This window comes from Panthera pardus, unplaced genomic scaffold (genome assembly GCF_024362965.1).
Source record: "Panthera pardus isolate Hobbes unplaced genomic scaffold, ASM2436296v1 HiC_scaffold_10, whole genome shotgun sequence".
Lineage (NCBI taxonomy): Eukaryota > Metazoa > Chordata > Mammalia > Carnivora > Felidae > Panthera > Panthera pardus.
In genome coordinates this window covers 23,098,376-23,111,648 of record NW_026526655.1, presented here as the reverse complement: position 1 = coordinate 23,111,648, position 13,273 = coordinate 23,098,376, and the positions used below count along the sequence as shown (strand labels likewise).

General features: G+C 33.1%; 1 protein-coding gene across 2 annotated transcripts in view; it reads left to right on the top strand.

Moving 5' to 3' along the window:
- Nucleotides 1-13,273, top strand: part of SPAG16 (sperm associated antigen 16) — a 1,004,062-nt gene that overhangs the window by 493,123 nt on the left and 497,666 nt on the right. The window lies entirely within an intron of this gene.

Below are 13,273 nucleotides of genomic sequence, written 5' to 3'. Positions count from 1 at the left end.
CTCTTTTTAAGTATATGACACGATATTGTTAACTATAGCCTCTGCTGTAGGATAGATATCTAGGACTTAGTCATCTCGTATAAATGAAAGTTTATAGTCTGCTGCCTTTGTACTTTTCTCTCTGCAACCCGACACCTTCCACTGAATTTTGAGACATGTAGAGAAATGCTCTTGGGCTTTCATTATATTGACTTTAGATTGATTGTTTTTGATATTTGGATCATGTAAAACTTAGTCCACATGCTGATGCACTTAACAAAAATGGTAAGTTTCCCAGGACAAGCATTATTAATGCTTCTCGTACACGCAAGCTCTGACAAGACACATGGATCTAGTCAAGAATGCACACCAGTGTTTACTTTGCTTCTGGTAATCTTTAGGTTTTCCTCTTAGAATTAAGTTATCTACCAAAAAGAATCAGAAGGCAATGATCAATTTCTTTGAAAATTTAATGACACTCAACATATTAAAGAGAAGAAAGCATCGAGCCCTATAATTTCTGAATTCACTGAATTTTGGCCCAGAGGCCAAGGGAACAGAGATAAAGATTTTGTTAAACACTTAGATGCGGTATTTCTAGTGGTAGAAAGCTCTGCCCACACTTGTTCCTGGGGCAACTCCTAGTCCCAGGACTGACCATGTTCTCTTGTTCATCATTACGCTTAACATTTGTAAACGCTGTTCCATCTGACCCTAACAATCTCTGGTCTAGGTACTCTTGGAGACTCATAGTTCTTGGTACAATTTCTACACCATTCCATTGGGAAATTTTGTTCTTAGGAGGACCTCTGTTCATTTATTTTCATTTTTTCACAAAATTCTCTCTTTTTTTAATTATCTTTGTCTTATCCTTCATATGAAAGCTAATAAAATTCGATTGAAATAAAAATAAACGAAATTGTTGAGAAATTTGTGAGTTAATGAGAAAAGTGAGCTGATTTATTTTGATTTTTGAGAATCTTCTCAAAGTGTAATTTATGTTTAATACTAAGTATTTGAACTTAATTTTGAAATATGTAGTGCCATTCATATTTGATATACAGATAAACAGGTCCATGCCACCCCTCACCTTTTAGGAATATAAAGCCCATCTTGCAAGCAGAGACAATACAGTTAGAGGTATAGTCTATCACTTATGTAGCATGCTGGGCATGCTAATCAGATTTCCATAATGCCCTGTTACCATGACAACAAGTGACTCAGACATTTTCTCATTAGTGCTTGACCAGCACAAGGTCCTCTTAATAGATAGATGTTCCTGTTTTCCCACTCAATTACTGAAATTAAAATGAGGTGAAATACATCATTATTCACTCATAATATGAATTTACATTCAGTACTTTCTTTGGCAGAATTGTAGTAAAATGTAGCTACACTGTTTGCTTTTTTCTAGTGCATAGGGTAAAAATAATGAGGAAAAAATACATTTCACCTTAAATGTTTTTAAGTGAGAGACACTGAATAGCAAGTGTTCTTTTTGTAGAATTAATGAAAAATAATAAATGTTTACCAGAAACAACAAGAAAAAAAAACTCTTTTATATTTAGGGTAGAGTTCAATTCATAAAGAGTTTATGTTTAAAACCTCAAAACCTTATAATGTTTAATGTATGCGAATCAACATTGAAGATCATATGTATATATGTATATACATATATTATACATATATACAATGTTTATGTTTTAAAATTTGTTGAAATTTATACTTTCTGAAATTTAAATTTGTGACATTTTATTTTTATTTTGGCTTAGGTAACTGGCCAGTAAAAAAATAGTTTATTGTTGAAGATAATATTTTTTTCTATTTCTCTATGTACTAATCTGCAATTAAAAAATTAAAATAAATTTGATTCAAATATGATACTTTAATATGTAGTTATATCTTTCATTAATGAATGCAATTACAATCCTTCTCAGAGCCCATCTTTGTGATCAGCTTATTCTGTTTCCTTGGAAGAGGTTCAGAGTGGATAAACTATATACTGACATCTGTCTAAGTCCCATGCTCTTCACATAGAAAAAGAAACGTGTATATTTTCTTTATTTTATTTTTAATTGTGGTTGTTCCTAGTTGAGTACTTTCTGTGACTTCCAGCTGGATGTGTTCCTGATTACTATGAAATTAAATATACTGTCTCGTCTTCCACATTAACATAACCCAAATTTCTTTTGGGGGTCAATCTTACTTAATATGACAGTGGTATATCCTGACTTACCCAAATGAATCTTTGTTGTCCTATTTCCTTTGCCATAGCAGACCACTTCAGTGCATAAACAACAAATACAACAGGCAAAGTAATATTAATATCAGGCAAAGAAGGATTGACAGGTGAAAAATAGTGAAGATAACTTCTCACTTGAGGATTCAGATAATATGATGTGGAAATGCATAAAACAAAATATCTCATAAATACAAGAAGACATTGACAAAACCATAGTCATCAGAGTCAAAGACTTCAGAGTATCTCTGTCAGTTTTTAATCTGTCAAGTAAACAAAATTAACAATTGAATTAGATGAATTAATAAAATAGTGTTTTTTAACTGTAAAGAGAAAACATAGATTTTTGAAATCATTTATTATTAGAGTTTTTTAATGTATAAATCTTACGCCAAAAATTTAGTATAAATGAGTTATTCAGAATAGAAATTATGAAATCTATAACTTTTAAATAAAACTCAATAATAAAAATAAATAAAACAAAATGAAACCTGCATTATTAAAAAGTAAATAAATGAATACTGGATCACAGAGGAACTCTAAACTGTCATTACCTAGTTGGTAAACTATCTCTACCACAATACTTATCAAATGTCTGAGATGTAACCAAAGCTGTATTCAGAGTAACATTCATAGCTTTAAATGCTTTATTAAATGGTTTAATACATACACACACACACACACACACACACACACACACACACTGAAAAAAAAGTGAATTATGTATTCAAATTAAAAAGTACAACTGGTCAACAAAATGTAGAAAAGAACAGAATGACTAAATGAAAAATATAAATTAAATTAGAATAAAAAGAGTAAATATGTTTTAATCTAAAAGGCTTTTTGAGGAAAAATAAAATAAGAAACTATTATAATAGAAGTAGATACCTCACAAAACTGCTGGAAAAATAAAAGTGGGGAAACAAATATAAGCTTTAGTGATTCAGAAGGAGTTAAAGCCACAAAGACAAAAAAATATATACATGTTTGGAAATTTTTATAAAATAATAGATTGCTACAAAAATAAATATTACCAACACTGAATCAAGATTAAATAGAAACCCAGAAGAGATTAATAACAGTAGAAAAAAACAGTTTGGAAATTCTACCTTGCATTACCATCTTGAGCAGTTTCATTAAAGGCTGAGTTTTAAAAACTATATTTTTAAAAAAATCATTTAATTTTTAGGTTCAATGAATTTTTTTAAAACAAGGAAAGTTAGGAAATTTTATTCCTGGTTTTAAAAATATAGCAAAAGCCTGATTCTAGACCGAACAAATGTAGTTACCCCCACCATAACTATAGGCCCATTTCACAATCATAGATGCAAAACTTTTCAAAAGAAAGTAGAAAATGGAATTCATCCAGATGTTTTTTCAAAAGCAGTATACAATTGTACTTGAAAAGTATGGAAAAAGTAAGTGATACAACTATGAGGACATTATAGTATAAATTATCATAGTAGATAAATATTAAAGAATACTTTAAAATGGTTACATAAAAATCTACCATCTATACTTAATGTTTGAAAATGTTGTTAAGTCCCATGCTTGAAATTGACGAGAATGAATTTTGAACAACTGAACAGATGGGAAACTAAGACGATATGGTGGGTAAATGTAGAACCTGGATGCCATGGAGTTAGATGGATCGAAAGAGGAATGAGTGCTTACAGGTGTTAGGGCAAAGTGGGGAACATAAAATCAAAAGGCAAAAATACCTGAAATACCTAAAATCACCATAGGAGCAAGGCCTGCCCAGGCTCTCTCATATCTGTGCAAACTGAGTTACTTTTTCAGTTGGTGTTTATTCTCAATAAATGTTAACCACGTATTTTTCTTTTCTTTAATGATAATGATTATTTTTTATTAAAACTGTTTGAACGCTAACATTTTCTAGCATATTTGTAACTCACAAAAATAATGTATGTGGGAAGCTTTTTATTTTAATGTTTATTTATTCATTCTGCTCTGTCAGCACAAACAAAGCCCAACATGGGCCTCGATCTAACTAACCATGAGATCATGACCTGCCAAAATTAAGATTCAGACACTTAACCAAGTGAGCCACCTAGGCACCCGTGGAGAACTTTTAATTATAGGCATTGGACCAATATTATACAGACTATACAACTGATGGCATTTAAAAACTCTTGTCATAGAAGACCAATCTCCCAAAGGCTATTTTGTTTCAAAATAATACTATACACACAACTGATCATTACCATAAGTTGTTTATAGTAGAATTGATTTTTTTTTGCATCTAAGTTCCTAAGTTCCTTAGTAGGGTTTGTGTATCAAGGCAATTTTTAGGAATTGCGTGGGTAACTAATCACTGTAGAACTGGCTTTTATTACATATCTACCACTAAATGGCAATCATACATTGGCAAGGTAAAGTACCCTATGCATTTACAGGATAGACAAATGAACCAGCTTAGAAAGAAATTCATCAGTCACAGAAAATGGTGAATGAGTGGAGCAATGCCGAGAATGTGCATTGGTGTTGCCTTTGCACTGTTGAAAGAGTGAAATATACAATGCCACAAAGTAGAAACTGTAAGCATACTCCAGTGCAAGGTAGATGTCCTACTCTAAACCTCTAACACATGGAATCAGTTTCAGGTTGTCCATGTTAGAATCCGAGCTTCATCTTTGCTAGTCCTGTCAGTTTTCTCATCTGTGAAATGGGCATAATAATACCTACTTTGTAGGTTGATGGTGAAGGTTAATGCTGTATTAAAAACAAAAATACTATTGCCTGATATACATATGTTCAATAAATGTTACCCATTATTATTTTTATCCACTGATAGGTATTTTGAGAACTTAGAGATAACTCAAAACATTAAAAAAAATTTTTTTTTACATTTATTTATTTTTGAGAAACAGAGTGAGACAAAACATGAGCGTGGGAGGGCAGAGAGAGAAGGAGACAGAATCTGAAGCAGGCTCCAGGCTCTGAGCAAGCGGTCAGCACAGAGCCTGATGTGAGGCTTGAACCCACAAACTGTGAGATCATGACCTGAGCCAAAGTCAGAGGCTCAACCGACTGAGCCACCCAGGTGCCCCAAAACCTTTTATAAACTTGGTAGCCTTAAACACAATGGGATAAAAAAGGAAGAATGTATTGTGATGTCTAGGTCCCACCAAACCCCTTAGAAAAATGCTGTTAAACCATATTTTATCAGTTGATAAGATGATATCTGAAGTTCTTGCCAAGTTAAACATCAAAACAGTTATAAATTGAAAAATAAGTACAATTAATGTGAAATGTATGTTATATATCTATTCTTAGCCCTTGAAAAGCATAAGTTTTTTTTTAAACTCACACCAATAAACTTACCACATTTTGTTTTTAAAGAAGAGAGAGAATTCTGCATATTTCTAATTTTTTTTTTCATTTTAGATTATGTTTTAGGAGGATTTTTTTTCACTAGAAAACCCGAAAAATGCTTTTAATTTTTTTTTAACGTTTATTTATTTTTGAGACAGAGAGAGACAGAGCGTGAACAGGGGAGGGGCAGAGAGAGAGGGAGACACAGAATCTGAAATAGGCTCCAGGCTCTGAGCTGTCAGCACAGAGCCTGACGCGGGGCTCGAACCCACAGACCGTGAGATCATGACCTGAGCCGAAGTCGGACGCTCAACCGACTGAGCCACCCAGGCGCCCCAAAATGCTTTTTAAAGTAGCTTTTTTTTTTTAGTTTGTTTTTTTGAGAAATGTAAAGTGTATAGTGTTGAACCTCCTGTATCCACAGGCATGTTTTATTATTGTTGGTCCATTTAGACAAGCTTTGGGTAACTGAAGCACAGAGTTGCATATAAATCTCCAGGTTAATATTATTAGATCAATAAAACACACACTACACTACCTTATTATATACTATTTACTTTTTTCCTATACCAGAGAACTGCTCAATGGCAAGAAGATAGTTTGAGTGTAAATACAATGTCCAATTCTCTGATGCTTGGGGTTGCATTTTCTTTTGTATTCACAGCTTATTACATGAAGCAGCAAGTATCTTCCCAAATATCTCTGTAAAATGAAAGTATTTAGGATTAGTGGTTTAAACAGTTTCAAAGTGCTGCATTTTTTTCCTGACCTAATTGCCTGAAGCAGAAATAAACCTGACAGCATCCTGTTAAACATAACTTTTACCCTAATAAGCTGATTTATGAATTGTGAATAAATAGGCCTCTAAAAAATCCCTCATACTCTTTCTTCCCCATATAAGCTATCTATTCATGTATTTATATAGTGGCTAAAACCATAGTATGAAAGCTCCTTGACAAGTATATCATTTAGTTATTAAAAAAAACAGAAGCATGAGTAACCTTTTTATTTGCTGTAAGCATGAAGCCAAGAGTTCAAATTTGAAAGCATAATGAAGAGGTTGATGTACAATTTCCATAAGATTGTAATGTCCTGTTTCTTTCTGAGTTTTAGAGATAGATACTTTGATCATCTGGAAACCTCAGTAGATTTTTACCAAGATAAGTTTGAGATATACCTGTTAAATGATAATGGTTTACTTTATATTCTTTGAAGAGGTCTATATAATGCTTTTCTTCTTAATATAGTCATCTTTGTGTGAAGGGGATAATCTTTGACAGTAATAGAATACTTATTTAATTTTTTTATTAATTTTAAAAGTAATATGTGATCACTGTAGAGAAAAGTGTTGGAAAATAAATTTCCAATAGTCTCAACAGCTCAGTGAAAAGTTGGAGACTCTGCCCAAGGGCCCTCCTCAGGCAAATGGTAAGATGTGGTTCTACAGAAGTACCTGCTAAAGTCAGACTTGCTTTTAAGTATGGGTGTGACAAAAATAAAACAAAAAACAAAAAACAGCCATGTCATTTTATTTTATTTCTGATAGTCTAGTTGCTCATTTGGAAATGGGGATAACCTACCTCATTAGATTGTTATGAAGGCTGCATGAGAAAATTTATGTAAAACATTTAACTGTCCTGGGCTCAGAATAGACATTTGGTAACACTAGTATTGTTGGTGTTATTGGGCAGAGTTTTGCCCAGGTCTGTTTTTTCTGAAACCAATATTGTCTCCAGGTCTATTGGCCTCTCTACCTCTTTCTAGCAGGGAAAAAAGAAAGTCTGAGCAATACTATAAGTATTCAAAAGCCCAGTCAAAAGGGGAAGCACATCTCGAATGGCAGAATAAGAGCCTTCAAAAATTTCCTCTTCCGTAAAAGCAGAGATGATAAAAAATTGTCACAATCAATATTTTTTTTTAGAAGTTGATCAAAGCCTTGCAGCCACCCAAGGATTGTTTATTGGAGAAAAATTACCCCCTTCCTATTCCTCTCTCCCCAGTTCTGTAGTGGCCATGAAAATAAACTGCCTCAAAATCATGGTGCATTGAAAACCAGTACCATCAAGTAGAGGAGCAAAACAAATTTGCAGATTTGAAAGCCCCATTCTCAGATAAATGTCACTATTTGTACTTTCTAGAAGCCGCTTAGAAATACCTATTTGCAGCGCTTGTTTTTACTTGACCTGAGTCAGAACTTATTTTGTATGAATGGGCCATCTGACAGAGCATTTGTAACAAACAATTAGTGGTATGTGTTTAATATTGCAGCTGCCAGAGGCAGCAATAACAGGCAAACAAGAGGAAGACCAAAATTCTTTTTTTTTTTAATTTATATTCTTAGTTAACATACAGTGTAGTCTTGGCTTCAGAAGTTGAAATCAGTGAGTCATCTCTTACATATGACACCCAGTGCTCATCCTGAAAAGTGCCCTCCTTAATGCCTGTCACCCATTTAACCCATCAACCCATCATTGCCCCCCTCCAACAACCCTCAGTTTGTTCTCTGTATTTTATAGTCTCTTATGGTTTGCTTCCCCCTCTGTTTTTAACTTATTTTTCCTTCCCTTCCCCTATGTTCATCTGTTGATTTTTTCATATTCCACATATGAGTGAAATCATATGATATCTGTCCTTCTCTGACTTATTTCAGTTAGCATAATACCCTCTAGTTCCATCCACATTGTTGCAAATGGCAAAATTTCATTCTCTTTCAGAGGATGACCAAAATTCTTAAACAGAAAAGTAGGAAATTAAATACCCCATGGGGGCTTTGAAACACTGCCATATTCCTAGGAATATCAAAAGACTCATGGATTTGGAGGGGGTGGGCCTAGAAAAGAATTGAGGATGATCTAATCTCTCACCTCTGACTGACCTTGTTGTTCAAGAAGGAAGCAAAAGCAAAGGTTGAGTTGTAAACTTCCACAATGTTGAGCATGTGCCCCAACATGCATGCAGAGCCACTAACCAAAGACTGGATGACTTATTGAATCAAGACATTGAACCAGGACCTGTCCAATAATTAGCTAAAAAAGCAGATGTCTATGTCCACACACAACAAAGAATACTCACTTTTTTGAATTATTTCAGGAACATCACTAAGAAATACAAATAACAATAACAAACAGCAGCATTGGCTGACACTGAAGAGGAGGAAGTCTGATTTCCAGACTTTCCATATTACTTTAAATGTCAGGTTTTCAATGATCACCAAAAGTAGAAAATATGAAAAGAAGCAAGACTATGAACAGAACCAGTAAGTATGTTCTATTACAAATTAAAATTGCAGATGAGGGGTGCCAGAGTCGCTCAGTCAGATGAGCATCCAACGTTTGATTTTGGCTCAGGTCATGATCCCACAGTTCATGTGATTGAATTCCACGTCAGTTAGGCTCCATGCTCTTAGTGCGGAGCCTGCTTGGGATTCTCTCTCTCCCTCTTTCTGCCCCTCCTCCCTAAAAATGAATGAATAGACTTTTAAAATAAGATTGCAGATGAAATTAACATTTCTAATCAGTTGACATTAAGATATGAAAATTATCCTGGGGGCGCCTGGGTGGCTGAGTTGGTTAAGCATCCGACTTCTGCTCAGGTCATGATCTCACAGTTCCTGAGTTTGAGCCCTATGTCAAGCTCTGTGCTGACAGATCAGAGCCTGGAGCATGTTTCAGATTCTGTGTCTCCCTCTCTCTCTCTGCCCCTCCCCCTGCCCATCTCTCTGTCTGTCTCTCTCTCTCTCTCTCTCTCTGTCTCTCAAAAAATAAATAAACATTAAAAATTTTTTAAAAAATTAAAGAAAAGAAAATTATCCTGGATTATCCAGGTGGGCCCCAGGTAATCACAAGTTTCCTTTAATTGTGAAAAAAGAAGGCAGAAGGGGTCAGAGTAAGAGTGATGTGAAACTGTGATGTAAGAAAGGGATTCTCCCCTCAAGACAATGAAACTTATTTTAGAGTTCCAGAATTAGAAAATAATAAATTTGCATTAGTTTATGCCACTGACTTTGTGGTAATGTGTTATAGCACACATAAAAAGAAAACTAAGACACAGGTCTTAACAGTAGTTTTGTTAAATTTATTCCTAAGTATTCTATTCATCTTAATGGTATTGTAAATGAAATTGCTTTCTTAATTTTCAGATTGTTCAGTGCCAAGGTCTAAAAATGCAGTTGATTTTTGTATATTCATCAGTATGCAACCTCATTTATTAATTTTATTATTTTGATAGAATTCTTAGAATTTTCTGTATATGTTATCTTCACATACTACTTGCAAGATAATTTTCCTTTTTCTTTTCCATTAGAGATGGCTTTTATTTCTTTTTCTTATCTAATTGTTCAGCTAAAACTCTAGAACAATGTTGAATAGACATGGCAAGAGCAAAGGTCCTTGTCGTATTGCTGATCTTAGGGGGAAAGTGTTCTTTTACCATTAAGTATGATGTTAACTGTGGATTTTTGTTGATGCATTTATCAGGTTTAGGGTGTTCCCTTTAGTCTCAATTCTGTGAGTGTGTTTACCATGAGAGGGTATTGGATTTTTTTAAATAACTTTTCTGCAACTATTGAAATGTTCATGTAGTTTTTAATCCTTTATCAATACAGTGATTTTCATCAACTGCCTTTTGTTTGCTGAACAACTTTGCATTCCTTGAATAAATCTTATTTAGTCATGATATATAAATAACCCTTATAACAGGTTTCTGGATTCAGTTTGCTAGTATTGTGTTGAAGATATTTGCATCTACATTCATAAGAAGTATAGATTATAGTTTTCTCATGATGTCTTTGGTTTGGAAATCAGACCAACATTGACCTCACAGAATGAGTTGGGAAGCATTCCCTCTCCTTATATTTTTTGGAAGAATTTGTGAAGGGTTGATATTAATTATTCTTGAAAAATTTGAGAAAATTCATCAGTGAATCCAGAGGATCCTGGGATTTTCTTTGCGGAAAGGTGTTGATTACTAATTCAATTTGAGGAATTTGCCCATTTCATCTAGATTATTGAATTTGTTGCCACATTGTTGCCACTTGTATTGCCATGTTGTTCATAGTTTCCCAAATAATCCTTTTTAATTCTGTAAATTTGGTAATAATGCCCTTTCTTTCATTCTTGATGTTAATAATTAGAGTCTTCTCTCTTTCTTTGTTGATCAGTATAGCTAAGGATTTGTCAATTTTGTTGCTTTTTTCAAAGAACCAACTTTTAGTATTGATTTTCTATATATTTTTTCCTGTTTCATTTATTTCCACTATAACATTTATTCTTTCCTTCTGCTCTCTTTGGATTTCTTTTGCTTCTTTTCAGTTTCTTAATGTGGCAGATTAGGTATTATTTGAATTCTTTCTTCTTTACAGTGTATTATTTGTAGTTATGAATTACCTTTTAAGGAATGCTATGGGGAGTTTTCCATATGTTTTAGTATGTTGTATTTTTACTTTCATTCATGTAAAAGTATTTTCTGATTTTTCCTTATAAAATTTCTTCTTTGAGCCATTGGCCCATTAAAAATATGCTGTTCGATTTCTACCAGTTTGTGAATTTCCCAAATTTCCATCTGTAATTGTTTTCTATCTTAATTCCACTGTAATTAAAGAACATACTTTGTATGATTTAATTCCTTTATAATTGCTGAGAATAACAGTAACGTGTTATCCTGAAGAATGTTTGATGTACATGTGGGAAGAATGTATATTCTGATTTTGTTTAGTAGAGTCTTTGATAGAGGTCTGTTAGGTCTAATTGGCTTACAGTGTTAAGTTTTATATCCCTCCATTGCTCTTCTAATTATTCTCTCTCCCATTAAAATTGAGGAATTGAAGTCTGCAAATGTTATTGTTGTATTGTCTCTTTCTTCTATTAATTCTGACACCTTTGCTTCATGCATTTTGGGTCTTTTATTAGTCTTTTATTGTTCCTGCAACAAATTACCACAAATGTAACAAACTTAAGTAACATAGCAAAAATGACACAAGTTTATTATTGTATGGCTCTGGAGATCAGAAATTAGAAATGGGTCTCACTAGGCTTACCTGGATTATAAATGCTGTAGCCAGATTGGAAAAATAGTGTGGCCCTTTTTCAAAATGTTAAGTATACAATTACTATATGATTAAGCAGTTCCCCTTATAGGTTTATATCCAAGAAAATTAAAAGCATATGTTCACAAAAAAACTTCTATGTAAATGTTTATAGCAGCATTTTTCATGATAACTAAAACATGGAAATGATCCAAATGTTTATCAACTGATGGAACAGATAAAGAAAATATGGTATATTCAGACAATGGAATATTTGTTCAGCAATAGATAGCTATGAACTACTGATACTGAACTATTAATAGTAGCTACTAATAGTAGCTATGAACTGATATGGTGTAGCATGAGCAAATGTTGAAAACATTATGGTAAGTGCTTAGCAGGAACTAGAAAGAGGAAAGAATGAGGAGTAACAAATTAATGTGGGTTTTCTTTGGGATGTGATGGAAATGTTCTGAAATGAAATGGTGGTGGTTATACAACTCTGTAAATATATTTCAAGCAATTGAATTCACCCTATAAGCTGGTGAATTTTATGATATATGAAATATATACCAATAAAGCTGTATTTTTAAAAAACAATTATAGGTATATATACAAATGACATTTACCAAAATCCTGACTTGTTGGTATGATAGGTGAATAGAGAGTAACTTTTATTAAATTTTAGAGGACTTAACATATATCCTTCTTATGAAAGTTAATCATTTCTATTTTTAAAATATTTTAGGGGTGCCTGAGTGGTTCAGTCGGTTAAGCATCTGATTCTTGATTTTGGCTCAGGTGATCTCACGGTTGTAAAATCGAGCCCTGAGTCAGGCTCTGTGCTGCCAGCACAGAGCCTGCTTGAAAATCTCTCTCTCTCTCTCTCTCTCTCTCTCTCTCTCTGCCCCTCCCCTGCTCTTGCATGTGTGCTCTCTCTCTTTCAAAATAAACATCTTAAAAATATTTATAAAAAACTTTTAAAAATTAAAAACTAAAAATATTTTAATAAAAGTAATGCTACAAATTGGATAATTTTAAATTGATACTTAATATTTTGAACACTATTCTAGACATAGAAGAATAATGAAATAATTTTTGTGTACAGTCCTCATCCAAACAGATAATCCAGTTTAATGTCTGCAGTAAATACACCCCCACACACACACATGCACACACACACAAACACACACACACATACACACTATTAGAACATATATGTATATTCTGTTTGTACCAATGTATACTCCCTTCCATAGTATATGAATACCTATTCTTGCCAGCTCTGACTTACTTTTTTTTTTTCAAAATCTTGGATGTGTAATGAGTATGCCATTGACACTTAAAACTGAAATTATTAGTGAAACTGATCTTTTCTTGTATATTTCTTCTTTTGTGAATAGTTTCCTTAATATTTTTTTCTATTTTTAAGACATTTATTTCTTTATAAGAATGCTTTACTTGTTAAACATAACCATTTTATATGTATGATGAATAAAATTCTCTCAGACTTAGTCTGTAAATAAATTTTTGCTTATGGAGTTTTTGATTTGATAAATACCTTTACGGTTTGTTGTTCTTGTTTAATATTAAATCTTTCTAAAAGTTTATGTAGCATTATTTACCAATCACTTATTCTTATGGTTCTCTCTTTGCCCTAATATATGTAAAAGCCTTCACCTCACCATTTATTCTCC